A 17311-nucleotide genomic window follows, 5' to 3' on the forward strand; every position below is an offset into this window, starting at 1 on the left:
CACCCAAAGGATAAACCTCAAGCCCATTACGGTGCCCTTCGATAGTCTCGTGCCCAGCCGCTGCTTAGAAACCGCACTTCAGAGACTGTGATATAACTGAGTTGTGGCCAATTGACAAACTAGTAAACGGGGAGGTATAGGTCGTCTCAATATGCCAACAGGAGTCTGTGTTGTTTGGATTTAAGCTCGCAATCACTGCTCGGGAAAATTAGTCCAAGGCTGGTTTAAATGCACTCTTGGTGATCAGTGCAGAGAGAAAACAAGCTTGTTAATTTCTGTGACTTTAGCTCATTGGCTCACTGAAGCCCCAGAGTCGTAAATGCTGGGGGAAACTTGTAAAAGAGAACGGGAACAGGTCAATAAACAAACCATGTAAATGTGGACGGCGGAGTCGGTTCCCTCTTATTGTCGCGATAATCAAGGTCGAGGAGAAAAAAAAAACCGATCGATACGCAGCCGCTACTGTCTGCCGTTAATAACTGCCGCGCTCCCGCTCCGTTCAGCCGTCTCAAACGACTGTAAAGTCAATTGTCCAAACAGTGGTGGGGTTGAGTCGTGCAATAAAAAAAAGCACAATATATTCAACCTTTCACCTCAAATGGGTTGTGATCAGCCTCATCCGTACCGTTTCGGGCTTCTGTAAATTGCTTCGGCCTGGAAAGTACAGTGGCCTGTGAGCCGGACGAGACCATGTACAGAATGGATGGCTGTGCCCCTCAGCCCAAAGCGACTGTGTGTGTGTGTGTGTGTGTGTGTGTGTGTGTGTGTGTGTGTGTGTGCGTGTGTGTGATCAGTGTCTGTCCCGGACAGCTGCAGGGTGACTCTCCGCCCCGACGGCCATTACTCAGTCTGATGGATGGCCGAGGGAGCGGTGGGGGAGAGGGGGAAAAAAAAAAAAAAGCAAGGGATGGTGGGGAAGAAGTGGACGGTATATTAGGGCAGGATGAGCGAGAGGGCGTGAGGGGAAGGCCGGTGTATGGATGGAGAAACGGGAGGCCTCGGGAGGTTGAGGTGTTAAAGTGGAGATGAGGGAGGTGGATAAAAAGGGTGTGGAGGGACGGCGACATGGGATCCGGCCTTGACAGCGCTGATAAGAAATGGAAGAGGGAGAGGAGCAGACGATGAAGCTGGTGCTACTTTACTTAATTGGTTTATTTTTTACAGAGAAAAATCCATCACCATTTCTGTAAATACATCAGTAAGTGCCAGCAAGATCATTTTCAACTCTTGCATCTTGTCAAGATGCCAAAATAACATTATATTACAAAAAAAACCAAACAGTCTGCTGTCATCTAAAGCAATGTAGAGCACACACCTAACAATATATATATATATATATATATATATATATATATATATATATATATATATATATATATATATATATATATATACACACGCCAGCATAACACAGTGCAGACAATAGGTACATTAGACCTATCAAAGTTCATGTTATCAAAGATAACATATCACGGAATGAATGAATGAAGACATTAAAGACAAGATCCAGCAGGAAAGCAGCATTTATTTCACTTCTCCCCGTCTTTTCATCTGTGATAAGATCACAACAAGTATCAGCTATACGTGACAACGTATCAAACAATTGCAGATGATCCTGTTGTTTATGTCTCACAGCAGGAAACTCGCTCTGGCAAAAAAAAGCCCATAACTGTGTAATTAAAAAGGTATAATCACTCAAATATCCAGTAATCATAACACATAATTACGTATTTTCTGGTGACTTGTAAGGTGGAATATCATCGTTCTTTATAACTGCTACTTACTCGCTGACATTTTCATTTGCAAGGATCGTATTGTGTTATAATTCCTTTAACTGTAAGACACTTTACAGATCTTTATGGTCTCTTTGTTATTATTGCAAACGCAGTGAAATCTCTGTTGCATTATATTGTGATGATATGTTACGCTAAGTGATCATTGTTTGCTTTAAGTAAAGAAAGGTTAAACAAACAAATATCATGAAATCTTATCCTACAACAACACACGAAACATTGTTGAATTATATATAATTATATCTCTAACAAAAGAAAAAGCAATAAAACACCATGAAAAAGTTATGTTTGTCACGATGATGATAAATTAGCAATTGATAACGCGGATAAACGGACCCGACACCTCATGTGGCTATTTTGTACTAATGATGATGATGACAACAGAGAATATGGAGGAGGAAAGGAAAGATCATCACTAACGCAATCAACGAGAACTCTACAATTAGAATATCGTCGCCATTATATAACTCCAGGCAGAATTAGCGTAGACAATCACCGTCTCCACACGGCACATCCTCCACACGGCCTACGCGAAGCAGGAGGACATTCTGAGGAAAAGCTGATCCTCTCAGCCGCATGCTGTTGATACCGTCGCTCTAAAAAAAAACAAAAAAAAAAAACAGCTAAATAAGCAATCTGTGTATGTCTGGGCTCGGCCCTGGGCTCTGATGTGCTCTGCTCGGGGTCTGTTTGGTTATGCAGTGATTGCCTCCTTCCCTGCCCTCCTCACTCGCTGCCTCGCTGCCTCGGTGCCTCGCTGCCTCGGTGCCTCGCTGCCTTGCAGCCTCGGCGCACACAAAACTGCTTTTCTGAATCTCCCCAGACAGTAGACCAATCTATGTGCTCATATTCATCTTTAGCTGGAACTGATCTTTTCTCTGTCTAATGCACTGGCCTTTTCCCCAGAGGTTAGGTGAGCCCCCCCCCCCCCATCATATTCCTCCCACACTTTCTCTCTCTCTCTCTCTCCTTCTCGCTCTCTGAGAAAATGAAAGATTTAATCTAGGGACGACGGAGCGCGGACACTTAAACAAATATCGGGGTCGATGTATATATTCGTGCAGGTATACAGTAGACTCAGGAGTGACTCACGGCTGCCGCTCTGGGCTGATTGACAGTGGAGACGGGGAGGTCCCTCTCATCGTCAGAGTCGGGGGGAAAGTGCTGGGAAGATTCAGACAGGAGGATCGCTCTCTATCAAATCCCTTTTTAAAAATGGATGATTCGTCTAAATGACCCAAGAGGCCATCTGCCCCCCCCCCCCCCCCCCCCATCAGAAAATAGATGTTTATGCTCAATATCCTCAACCCCAACCCTCCAACCCTACTCACCCCCCTCCCCAGCCTCATTCAATTCTGAAATTGTTTTGTTATGTGGTCGGCATAATAAGTTATGATCGATCTCTAGTGAGTGTGTGTGTGTGTGTGTGTGTGTGTGTGTGTGTGTGTGTGTGTGTGTGTGTGTGTGTGTGGCTATAGGGCCTATATCTGGAGCTGCTCATATTATATCTGCTAAGCACTCCATCTTAGCCGGAAGACGAGCAGATAGAACAATAAATAGAACCTGATACTCTTGCCGTTGTGATAATTGAAGGATTCATGGTCTAATGGATGCTCAGACTACAGCAGTGATTGGGCATTCTAAGTAAACAGCAGCTTCTTCTTCTTCTTCTTCTTCTTCTTTTTTTCCCTATTCAAAGCAGCCGCCGAAATACAAATGCCTTCAGCTTCAAAACTGCTATGCTGAATGTTTTCACCTTCCTTTGGGCTTTTTTTTTTTTTTTTTTTTTTTTTTTGTGGAATGTTTGAGCACATATTTGTTTATTCGAGCGGTGTTGCATTTCGAAGTTCGTGACATTGGATTGGTTCTGCAAGAATGTAATGCTGTATATCCCCAAACCTCATAATCACCAAGGTACAGCTTGCTTCTTTGCTGTATTAAAGCCTCAACAAAAAAAACTTCCTGGCAGTCAATTAGGGGCCGCTGTGCGTGTCAACCAAGCGAGGAGACTTTGCTTGCTGATATTATGGCTAATTAGCTCAACTCGGCTCCCCCAAGACGGAGAGGGAGACACCGAGGTATTGTTGTGGTTTCTCCGGCGTTCCAGGCAGGATCTCTTAAGTCGTCGCTGCATAATCCCCTCCTCGACATATCTCCAACTGGAAAAAAAGTGGAGATTGTTTGTACTGCCGAGACTTTGGAAGTCTTGTTGGAGACAGAGGCAAGCTGAGACGATTGAATTCAATAGTCTTTTTTTCTGGCATACTTTATCTGTTTCAGGATTCTTAAGAAGCAGTAAATACAGAATTGAATTCCCTGGAACTGCAATGGGTTTATTGAAAGACCTGTTTCCCCAATGCCGGCTCCATGAAGCCAGCCTCCTGATTGTTTGTCTGGTATCTGCAGGAAAGTGATTTCTTAGACATAATGTTGATGAGAAACTTTGTTTCCTCCAATGAAACCAGGTTAACACTGATTCGTTGCTTGTGTTTTCTCTTGACCAGTTTTATTTCAAGCGTGTGTCTGTGTGCAGACAGCACAGGAAAAGCACCGAGGTGGCATGAAAGGAGAGATCTGCCGCCTGGTTGTATGTCATCTGAACCCAAAAGTGAAAATATTCCCAGTCGAGTAAAACGGATCATCAAAAAACACGTGTGCTTCCCTGATGACAAACACCGTCATCTCTGCCCAAAAAAAACGCTCCCGCTTACACACGGATGTCTCCACGCTGCAGTGTCACATTTCACTAAATGGGTTTCTAATGTTAGCTGAATTATTTATATATCTGAAATGTGTCAATCTCGGGGTCAAAAATGTAGTCAAGAAATGTAATAATCCACCGATAGAGAGTAAACTGCTGGGTTACTGCATTGCATGTGAACCGGTTCTTAACCCAGTCTGTATGTAAAACAGTCTCCATCTGTCACGGTTCTTGGGTTTTTGGTTTATGTTATTTTATTTTTGAAGCTCACTGTCATGTCTGATCCTACTTCCTGTTTGTGTGAGCTTTGACTCTCCGTCCCGCCCTGCTCGGATCAGGTCCCCCTGTCCCTTATTAGTCCTGCTCTTACCTCACTACCAGCTCACCCGTTCTCACTTCCCTCGTTAGTCAGTCGCTATTTATACCACCTTAGCTCCTTTGTTCTTTGTCGGGTCGCCCTTTGTTGTCACGCGGAGTTTTGTTCTCTTGTAACCCGCCTGCTGTTCCTGCCTGCTTTTTTGGACTCTTGGCTTTTTTTTTTTTTTTTTTTAGTTTTTAAGTATTTTCTTTGTATCGTCACGTCTGAGTCTGTACTTTGGTCCTTTCTGCTTGCGCCGCTCCCTGCATCGTGACGCCAGCTGTACTTTTGCAAGGGCTTAAGTCCAACATGTTTTAAGTGTCGCCCCATGATTTTAAATGTAAGCCTGTGAAGATCAACACAAAATGTAATGTGTGTGTGTGTGTGTGTGTGTGTGTGTGTGTGTGTGTGTGTGTGTGTGTGTGTGTGAGAGAGAGAGAGAGAGAGAGAGAGAGAGAGAGAGAGAGAGAGAGAGAGAGAGAGAGAGAGAGAGAGAGAGAGAGAGAGAGAGAGAGAGAGAGAGAGAGAGAGAGAGAGAGCGTACAGGTCATGGTGGGAAAAAAAACCAAATTGTTCTTTTTGTAGAGAAGGATGGTCGTATGGTTTATTATATGAAATAGGCTTAATTTATCGTCATCATTACTGCAGTTGCCGTTTTGATTTGTTATTAAAAACCTCACGTTGCATACCGTTAATTCACATTAAGGCACGGCTACATAATAACGCTGGGATGAGCTGATTTTTGCCTTGTATAACATCCCGAGTTTCACTGCGTTGCTCTTCCTAATCATCCCTCCGTTCGCGTCTGTATTAGAGACAGTCAATCAGTATAGAGCGGTGGAACGGGACGCCCGTTGGATCCCAAGTCATTCCGTTTACTGCCAGCAACTTTTCTCCTGATAGCCTCTCTCCTCCTCAGAACTCCACCGCAGGAGAACGTGTGATTTGAAGGAAGCCCCGGTCTTCTGTCTCGGTGCATTTTTACAAAGAGAGCAAGAGAAGAAGATTCTTGAATTATGTTTTGAAAATCTTTGTTTTTCACACAAGTCACACGAGATTGCTGGCGCCTATGAAAAAAATGTGTCATCTGCAATAGCAATCAAAAGGTTACAATGTTCTCCATGCTGATATCAGACGAGCGATATGGCCTCAGTGTGGTTCAGAGAGGGGGAGCGAGAGAGAGAGAGAGAGAGAGAGAGAGAGAGAGAGAGAGAGAGAGAAAAAAAATAGATTTTACTTTGAAAGGGTGAACAGAAAATGATGAAACAGGGCTGACACACTGTAGTTTTGGTTGGCTGAGTGTGATGAGAGAAGGGTGAGGATAGAGTACAAAGACACACCGGTAGACATAGGGCTGTAATGTGTGAGAAAGATAAGAAAACACACACACACACACACACACACACACACACACACACACACACACACACACACACACTTTCTGTGACTATAGTTAATACCAACTCTGCGGTAGGGATGGCATTGAGGACGCAAGTAGGCATCGTTTCCAATTAAACACACAATTACCACACGCACTCTTGCACACCATTCTGCACCGCTGGTGTCACCACTAACAGACCACAGCAATCACCTTTTCTTCCTCTTCAGTGCTCCCTACTCCTTCGACAACATGGTGTGAGTGGACACACCTCAGCGTCCCTGAGCGAGCGTGTGTGTGTGTGTGTGTGTGTGTGTGTGTGTGTGTGTGAGATTACCACAATAGTAACAATCAACAAGAGGGCGATCCATCACATGTCAGTCCTGCTGTGAAGGTTTAATTAATTACATGGAGGGAGACAAGGTCAACACTGCACACCACAGTGGACTGCTGGCCATGCCTCTCTACAGGGGATCAATAGGGCTTTACACGCGCCTGTAGACTTCTATACAGAGAGTTATTAAGGAAGTGCGACCAGGCCCTATTGTGTCTCCGGCAAGCCTTGTCAGAGCGAACGGGCGTAAAGGATGCCTGCTTGGTTTAGGTTCACAGCAGGGGAGATAGTGAATGGGATTTAATGGAGCTAATGGATCTGGGGAGGTGGAAGTGTTGAAGAAGAGGCAGACGGGAGAAGGAGAGGTACAAGAGGTGGGCTAATGCAGTGTGGCGCACGCAGAGAGAGGCATTTTGTTGAGGGTGAGTTGCTAGCGTTTCACTCGAGTGCAGACTCGAGTGCAGACTGCTCATCCGCTTGCTTCTTTTCCTACACAGTGTAGAAAGTGTGCAAAAAGTGTGTTGTTTAGCATTTGTTTCATGGCTGTGCAGCGTTGGAAAGGGCATGTCCCTGCACGGCGGACGGACGGATGGACGGACGGTCTGGTCCGGTTGCCGTCTCCGGTGCGCGCCCCTTCCGTCCTCATCGGTCAACCCCCGGGAGGATCGTTAAACAAGTAATGAAGCGCTTGTGGAGAGGGGTTAAAACATTCACTTTATTATGAAGTGCAAAGGTGTGAAAACACTCGAGACGCCGTACAATGGGCGAGCGCCGCAATCGCCGGGCAAAGAGGGGAAGAGTGGGAAAGGACGGTAGTGCGGGGAAGTGGGATTTGAAGGGCCGATGCATTATTCATCGCGGTAAAGCACACAGCTCATTGATTTAATGGAAATACGAGTCTTATCTTTAGATCTCTCAAGACAAAAAGTCTTATTTCTCACCATATGTCACCGTCTGATTGGATAATGTTCTGAGTGACGGGCAGAGACGGTAAATGTCAGCCCGCTGTATACGGTGCTTGGCCTGTAATGGGATGGCAACCTTTTTGTTGTAAAGTCCATTTCATGAGCACTTACTCCAGAGGTCTCACTTGTAACTTCATCTCCTTTTAAACTAGGAGTTACAGTTCTAACAAATATACACAGCACATGATACCTGTTATTGATATAATGCACACTCTGCATTTTGGACTATTTTCTTTTTTTAATGCTAAATCTATGAAAATAGATAAAATTTTAGATAAAATTTTATTATAAGGTAGAGCTATTGTCTTTCCAGACAAGGACTTGGTTATCCTTTCATATGTACTTAGTAGCACCTACTTGTACGATGCTTCTTTTTAAATAAGGATACTGTGCCCCCCCCCCCCCCCCCAGACAAAATCAAAACAATCGTTCCCATACTTGTATTATTACACTTTCCAATTATTGGTGCAACAGAACATAAAACTCACGGTTCGGATCGTATCGGCGTCACGGGCCGGATCAAAAATAGGAATAAACGGAGCCTGAAGGCATCATAATGTAACACGGATTGGTTGTTTACAATGTAACATTATCAGAGATTGATGAACAGAAATCATGAATGCCGATCTCCTGATTTGCATATTGTACTGAACACTGGCGGGTAACGTTGTCAGTAAACTTTATTTCACACTGTGGCGGTTGACTAAACTGTGTAATTAATCCGTGGTTCACGTTTGTGTGCCGAACCGCGAGGGGAGACCCGTACGGATCAACAACGATCTGATCCACCACTAGTTCCAATAGTCGTTTGGGGTTTTAACAGGAAGTTTTAATGTATTCACGGACGGTCCGTTTTTTGTTAACCCTATAATAACCCTACATTTTGGCGAATTAAAATTATGCCGAATTAGCTATAAGAATATATAAAATGCCAAAAAGTCTGCTTAGGTTTGGATCCGAACACATTTTTGAACGTGTTTATAGCATGCAGATAGAGTGATAACCAATTCATATTGTAACATGAAGTCGGTAGTGGACCGGGTGAAATGTAACGTGGATGGAAATCCCTCGCTGTCACGTTGTAATGGATCTCAAATAAACCCGTGTTCAAGTTTCCCTCAGGCACCGCTTCAACTGCTGACTGTGTCAGCGGTCAATAGTCCGAGCTACATTAGCTAAACTCCTGTTGTTTTCGAGCACCTGTACCTCTCACCCCATGCAGTGTCTCTGCCTCACGGCCGTCCCAATCCCCCCCCCCCCCCCCCTGGGAAAATGAACCTCACGGTACAAAAAAACCTCCATTTTTAAATGGAAAGAAAGCCGATGTGTGGCAAAAGTGAGCATTTAACCAAAATGCCACCACTGTACGAGAGAACACCTTGGAAACTTTAGGTTGGGTCACGGATTTGTATAAGAAAAGCGTGTCGGTTTAAATGGTTTTTGAACATTGAAGGATTGTATTCTGTAACGACGGTTATGGGTAAAGTGTGTTTCGTCTGTTTCAATATTGGCAGATCCAGTGAGATGTTTGGCTCCGGGGGGGCTTAGCTAGTCTGAGATGCACTAAAGCGAGAAGAGCCGGGGGGCGACGCTCAAGTGTCCGTCTATTTATTGCAGACAGAAATGCACACACACACACACACACACACACACACACACACACACAGACACACACACACACACACACACACACACACAGACGGATACACTTCATCTCTTTCCTACAAAAACACACACTCGACACCGGTCGTACACTCACACCAGCTCGCTGAGGCGAATCAAACCTGTACATCTCGGTGGAGTGATTATTTTATTTTATTTTTATTTTTTTTAACTCTTTAAGGTCTGCAGTTGAGAAATACCTCAATCCTCTTCCCTTTACACAGCCCCAAGGCGTTCACAAACAAGGCTTAACCCTTCCACAACAAAACACACTTAACTCCAGTTTCCAATATCGCTCTCTTCCTCCGGTTACCCAACGCGGCCCAAGGCGGTCGATGCAAAAGCAATGTGCTTCTTTTGATTCTTTCGCGAGTTCATCCTCTAGGTGGGTGTAATTCTCTGGGTGGCAATGACTTCTGAAAGTGGCGTGAAAGGTGAAGATGTAGGTGGAGAGTAAGGGGGGCGGGGGGGGGGATGAATGATGGGCTCAGGATATATCAAGTCGGCGGAGAGATTCAGAGGCCTGGCGCCGGTGATTTGCACGTCTGAAAATATGGAGCTAGAAATCAAAAAGATTTGACTGAAGTGAAATGTAAAAGATCAAGGTTACGGATTTTAGTGAGTGCAGAGGCTCGGTGTACTTGATGCACAGGTACGGAGACTACGAAACCTCATTGTAACACGGACACAGGCTCCATCAGACTCTAGCAGCAGATGGCTACAATCTCATTGAAAACTAAAATTGGCAAAAATGAGACGCTAACACTACAGCGCTATCTGCTGTATGTATGTGGGTTGGCGGTACGCGGCAGAAGCTGCTGTTATCAGGGTATTATACAAAGGTGATTTCAGTCTCGCCGGTTAAAGACACACTTGAATGGGTTTTGATCACTCCCGATCATCTCGCTCTCTTTTCTTTTTCTCACCAACTGGGAGATTGCTAACAGGATTTTTCACTTTCTCAGTGAGTATTTCGGTAAGGCGTCGCTCTCCACAAAATGTCAGCTCAAACCGAGAGAGTTTGAAAACGGGGGTGTGTATTAGAGTCGAGGCTGTCTTCACATCAATGTCTATTGTTTGTTCAAATTGCTAATATGATCTATTTTTATAGCTGCCCTTTTAGAATGTGTTTTTCTGATTTGACGCCACTATCGGCACGATGATCATTTCTTTGTTCCTCTCAAAAAGAAAAGTCAGTTTTGTGATGGGACAATGCTTTAGTTGAGTTTAGACACACCAACTATTTGGTTAAAGATCATGGTTTTTTTAGGAGGTCAGGATGGATGGATGGATGTTAGAGCAGGAGACTTGGCCGCAGGAGACCACTGTTCACTTCCCACCACCTACCGACAGTGAAAGGATGATTTCTTTTTACCGCCACCAAGATCTTCCTCTGATCCTTCGTTCAACCATGACAATGAACGTTTCCAAAGCGGCAGTTCTAACCTCACCCCCTTAACTTTAACCAACATTGTGCCTGAACCTTACCAAACCCGAGCACAGAAGTCACTCTCGCGTTCGCTGTTTAAAGTTGTATTTTGGAGGGCAATCGCAAGCGTTCTGTCACGAAGAGGACTTTGTCGAAAGAGTGAATGTTTGTGCGTGAAGGATAAATCGATATCATCACTTTTGCTTTAGGTGTAATCATTTTTTTCCTTCTTTATATCACAGCCACATGACCGGAACGTTTAATCAAAAACGCCACTGGCAAGCACACAATTGTGTTCATCGCTATTATTCAGTCATAGTCATTGAGAGCGAGTTCATCACAGAATGAGCCGCTACAGCCAGGCAGCTGGGAGGAAACCGTTAACGGACAGAGGCGACGAGGACCTGATTATCTCTTTAATGCCGCGCTCTTTGTTCCTTTTTTTTTTTTTTTTTTTTAAAGCTCAATTAATCTGCACCGCTTTGTGTCCTCTGCACTGGGCACTGTTCAGCTTCCGGCCAAATATCAAAAGTATCAAAAAAAAAAAGCTGAATGCTTTCCAAATAAATTAAAAGCGACACAGATAAAAATACATCACGCGCAGGTCTTTGACACAGTGGATCAGACCACTCTGACTGATTGTATTTGATTCGGTTCGTTAGTTTTGTTGGCCGAGTAGCTTCTGTTGCTGAGAAAAGAGGCACATCGGTCCAAAGCAGCGTCTGCAACATCAGCGCTGTAAATCACCGTGGCCTGACAGTGCCGGCTACAAGGCAGCGCCGAGGTCCAGGAGGAACCAGGATAATAGAATTGCACATTAGAAATAAAAACACACACTGTCTCTGAAAAACAAAAGAGACCTTGTTTATGAGATGTATACACCCACTTGTGTTACTTCCCATCCACACATTTCTCATGCATTTTATTTACAGACATACATTAATTGGAAACAAACAAGGTTTTAAACAATTCCCTGAGATGACTGAGTGTGAAATAAATCGCTTCCTTTTGAATTCCTTTATCTCAGGACCTCACAAACAGCACCCACGTTGCAATGTCGCTCTATTGAATTAGCCGGCGCATCGAGATGAATCAGTGTTGTTACCGCTTCGCACTCCTTTCTCTCTCTCTCTCTCTTCTCTCCCATCTCAACTCATCTCGCCCTTTCATCAGGAGCATATGTTGAGGTCCACTTGACAGATAAACAGCGTCTCTCGTTGAGGCTGTGAAGAGAATAATGCGGCCCGCTTCACTGTCACTTTGGATGTTCGCCATCGCGCTTCAGAACGCGCTCGTCTCCTTCGGCAGAGCCCATTAAAGACGACGCCGTTGGTTTGGTTCTGACGACGCTAGCCGGAAACTAAAGGAACCAACTCGGAGCAGACGGGGAAAACTACGTCTGTCCCCTGATAGGTGTTGCATGTTTGTAATTTATCCACACACACACACACACACACACACACACACACACACACCAGCTCCGAGCTACAGTAGAACACATGTGCGAAGGGAAATGAACAAACGATAGGTGAATTACTACATTCAGACATTTATGTTGTAATTAGATTTTCCACAGAAGTGCACTTGTGCTGCTGGATTAGAACGCTTGAAACCTCAGCCTCCATTGAGGTAACAGTTTATTTAGGATTGATCAGTGAGCCCTTTACTCGTAAATTATGGTCATGTGTGTCATTTATGCAAACTGTTCCGGGGATAGAGAACAGATAAGGACCGTTTGGATGATGCAGACTCATTATTCACATGGCGACATATGTACACTGTAGATTCGACAGTGATGGTAGTCAGTTATGTATCCTTTATTTTAGTATCTGTCTATAATTACTATCGGTTTTTTTTCTTTCCTTGCACATTCATGGTGAGTTCACTTTGTTGGTCCAAGGAGCCACAATAGGTCTTATTTTGAATATTGATATATAGTTTTTCATTTTTAGTTAAAACATTTATTTCAAAGTTTTGGGCACTTTTTTAAAACTTTTATTTGAATTAATAATATATGTAAACAAAAATGAAGCCGTAAAAAATAAATGTTTTGTCCAACGTGCCTCTTCTGAATACACCAGACCGAACGCTGCAGCACTGTGTTTGTCCTTGGCTGCATGCGATGAGGCCAAAAAGTGTGTCACTTGGTTCACGTATACATTATTGTCTGATTTCCATCATATACACAAAATCCAAAGCCATCGCCTCAGCTCTCTGATCAGCGTTTCTGGACTGCCGCACACATTGTAGGGTTGATAGCTCTGACGGATTTAGATGTGCGATAACCTGAAGATCCACGTGACCAAAGCATCAACGGGATTGGATCCGCTGAAGATTTACGTGCGGTTTTTTTTTTTTTTTTTTTTAGAAACGGAGATGGTCAGTCATTAAGGGTTAATATCACGTGTCAGTTTCCACCAAAAGCCACAAATGCAGCTCTCATAACTGAAGATGTAATGCAATTTTATCCAGGCGCATTCACATGCAGTATGAAATCTGTGTTTACCAACTTTTCATAATTGAAAATGAATGCCTGCTTCAGAACATTACTGGCTCAAACAAACATGTAAGCGCATAAAAGCACTACTTTTCACGTATTGCTCATCTTCAGCCTGGGAGCTGAGCGATCTTTACATCCCCATCGATGTGACGGCTAAAGCTGGTTTTGAAATGCTCTTTTGAATACAGACGGTGCCTCGAATCCCGTTGTTTACGTTTGGATCACGCGTTGTATCTTCAAAGAAACGAGGCCCATTTATGTTTAATGGCACTGCGTGTCATAAACAGATGTGGAAGAAAGAGCAATCACGATTAGTACCGATCCAGCCGTTAACGTGATTGCAATTCAAATCATGCACGGACTCATTCTGGTTTTTGTTTTTAGCTCTCTTAAGGGCAAATCTTCTCAATCATCCAGCTCAATTATGCACTGATTGTCAGCCGGGCTTATATCCTCATCATGTGTTGCTCATGATGTAAAATCACGTGACCCAAGCCTAATTGTATTGCACTGGCAACGCCAGCACCGGTTGTGATAAACACATCGACAGCCGCACCGTCACAGCAGCGGGTTTGCTTTGTTTTAATCGTCCAATCAGAGCTGCGGTGAGGGAAGTGTTCCTAATTTCTGTAAAGCAATATGAGCCCCGTTCACATGTAGGGGATCATTTTCAGTCTCATAAACAAACAAACAGATAATAACAACAGTTTAAGGCTGACTTTAACAACGGAATAGAGCGCGAAACAATTACAATCGCAGATCTTTGTGATTGTGACGCCTTTATAGGATTACTGTTAAACAAATAGCAGCAGTAGCTTAGATCTTGTGCCAGTGGTACTGTTACAGCTGGTGGTATCAAAATTACATTTCCCATGAACACAACTGCTCCACTTTCACAATACGGTCAGAAGAAAATGTGATTAATCATTTGGTGTGGATCGTTTAACAAGAGAAGGGAAAATTGATGAATTCAATCCTGGAAATCAACTGTGAATCTTACATAAATCAAAAATAGCCATTTAAAAAATGTTGAGGTTATGAGTCCAACTCCCTCCAATACACCCATCCTTACCTATAAGATTTTCTTTGGATTTTTCAAATTCATTTTATTCATATAACAGTAAACATAATAGTTCAATCTCCGGTGTTTCCTCACTCCTGGCTCCTTCAGAAGCCTCCTTGCTCCTCGTCTCTTCCAGGTGAATTCAAAGATCCAGATTGAAAGATCCTCCACGATGGCGGAGGGGGAACCATTTCCGGAGAACCAAGTGAGGAGACAGGACGTGAGGAAGCATACATTAGCATATTGAAGAGCACCTAACGTCTTCAAAAAAACTGAGTGCATTGAGTGCTAAATGAAGTGCACAGAGGGTAATGTTTCCTTCACAAAATAAGTACCATCCTTTTTGTGGTTGTGGTAGGCAGAGGGCGTTTAGTGGTAAGTGATCTGGAGCAGGAGACCTGAGGCTGCCAGCCTGAGGGCCAGACAGAGAGGCAGAACCTCTCCTTAGGGCAGCCTGTAGGACAACCGGGCAGGTCGTCTCTGGAAGAAGGGAACGAGGTAGGACTACTATGGTGAACAGCCAGAAGGCAGGACCACTCTGGAAGGAAAAGCTGCTGGTACCAGATAATTTGGCTCCTGGATGAGGCAGGCTGCTGGACGAAGTCGTTAAGAAGTTAAAGACCATTTTCAGGCCATTGGAGTTGAGGACCGGATTCAGGCAACTGAAAATCGGGACCGGACCACGTCGGAGGACAGCCATTGAGATGGGACCACGCTAGAACACGGCAACAGAGACTTTAGGCCAGGGAGGGCTGCGGCCCAACTGGACTGTAGACGTGGAGCAGGTGTCGGCTGGGCCCACCAAACAGAAACTGGCAAGACGTTGGCTATGGAGCTGGACAGCGGAGACTCTTGGTCGCAGGGCGGCTTGGAGTGGATGTTATAGTGCAAATAAATTCATCTGCTCATTCAGGCAGCAAAGTCTTAGTGGCCACCTCCTGTTGTGAAAAAATGTGACTGGCTCCCTTTCCACTCTACTGGAGGAATATGCGCAGTTATTCTAGAGGGAAAGGAAGGATATAAGTTACCCCGTAAAGGTCCAAGCCAAACATTCTTTCATGTTGGGTCCATATTTGGTCAATTTGTTCTGTCACAGTGCTGGAGAGCAGCCAACGGGAAAGCTCAAAACTCAGACAAGGCAGGCAGATTGAGCAGATTCATGATTTGATTACAACGCAAAAACAGGAAGGAACAACGGCAACCAAATAAAACAACAACTCAATTTAAAAAGGAATTTAACTTTAAAAAGTTTGGGAAAAGCTGGTCTCCAACGTACCCAAACACCCAAAACTAATTGGAAATAGCAGAATAAACAACTAGATGCCTTGGTCATCACATACATACCCGGCTCCTCTACAATGAAAGCTTTAACATATTTTGTCTTCGGCACAGTTTTCCACTTTTTCTGCTATTTGAATGTACAAATTTGAATTCCAAGTGGACTGACTGGTAACTCTCTCCTCTTTTGTAAAGGGGGGTTTGTTAATCATGAACAGCCTGACAGATCCAGGGCTTGAGCTCATTGTTCAGAGGCAGAGGCAATGGGAGCTTCTTTACCAGCGCGCAGTGATCTGACTGCCTTTGTTGCTCAAATTAAAACGAAGAACAAAACATGTTAATCATGAAAGTTTCACACTGTTAAATTAAACGGCACTTTTTTTTCCCCTGTGATCTGCAGGCTAGTAAGCACTACAACTCTCTTCACATAGTTTGTCCCCGTCTGCCTTATTTAAGTTCACCTTTTGGTGCCACTTTTTTTTTTTTCGGGGCCCATCTTTTGAAGTAAGTGTTGCCAATTTTCCCTCATCACTTTCTGTTGAGTCGAAATCGAAGTCAGATCAAAACAAAATCAACGTATTAGAGGCGGCATCAAAACTGTCACCTACGCCATCCTTGATCCAATCGGCTTCACCTTGCTTCTCTGTCTTCCTGTGTTCTCAAAAAACAGCACATATTCCCACCGGTATTCCGTATCTGCATACATCCATTTACTTTCTCCCTCACTCTTTATTTTCTTTGAATATTCTCCCTCATTCTCCTCTTTCTCCTCTACCACGCACTGCATTACCCGCTAATAACCTGAAAATTGTTTGTCACCGTGGTGATAGAGGGGGACATTGCCCGTCCTATTACCCCCCTCCAACCTTACTTGGTTTATAACACCTCTTATTGAGTCTCATCAAAAGCCAATTGAATCCCAGTCAAATATTTGTATTTCCCCCTCGTCTGTTTGATTAAACTGCCGATTCTGTCAAGCCCGCCTTTGCTGCTACCTTCCTGAACCCTGCCACAGCTCACTGCCCCGCAATCTAGTTTCCAGATTTACTGTGTAACAGCATCTAATGACAAAGAGAGTCCCCGGATCCCCAAGTGGTGCATTCAATGCCAAGGCAGTCAAGGTTATTCAGGAATATAAAGCAGGAGTTTGTTTGGAACAATAGGTTTTATTGAATCAGTCTGAAACAATGTGCATAGTATATATCAAAATGCCGAGTGAAATTGTACGTGTGACAGAAATTGCATTATACTGTACATGTAGAAAGGTGTGCTCGAAGGTAAAGCGCGGAACAGTTGGGAGGCGTTAGTTATGACGTCATTAGTTCAACACACCTATGAAATATTGATTCCGATGACAAGATGATTAGAACTGCAGAAATTCACTGTTGTGCAAATGAGAACATCTTTGCGCAGAGCAACGTGTCTGTTTGTATACGTATATTGCACCCTTGCCGTTTTTCCCCCCCAACTGCTGCTCAAGAAAGCAGCGACATGACCCGACCGCTGTATGGCGGGCCCGAAATGAGTGCGCCCGAGCTTCGAATGGTCCTCGCGTGTTTCCTTTTTTACGAGCGCCGGAACGGTGCTTCTAACCCCCCCGGCCAGCCGTATCACTGCTCTCTATTACGCTCTGAAGTGGAAGAGAAGGAGTGGGGTTACAGCCGTTAAAGCCTGCTTGTACCTGGTGTTACCTGATCCTCTGGCCATTTGGAATGTTGGCTGTAGCCATGGTCAAAGACACTCCAGGGAATACCGCACACACACACACACACACACACACACCAAGCACACATAGAGTATTTTACCAAGCCCTGTAAGGGGAGCACACTGCAGGTGTTCCCACGGCCTGA

Source organism: Cebidichthys violaceus, unplaced genomic scaffold (genome assembly GCF_023349555.1).
Source record: "Cebidichthys violaceus isolate CVI_PGR_0920_01 unplaced genomic scaffold, fCebVio1.0.p SCAF_44, whole genome shotgun sequence".
NCBI lineage: Eukaryota > Metazoa > Chordata > Actinopteri > Perciformes > Stichaeidae > Cebidichthys > Cebidichthys violaceus.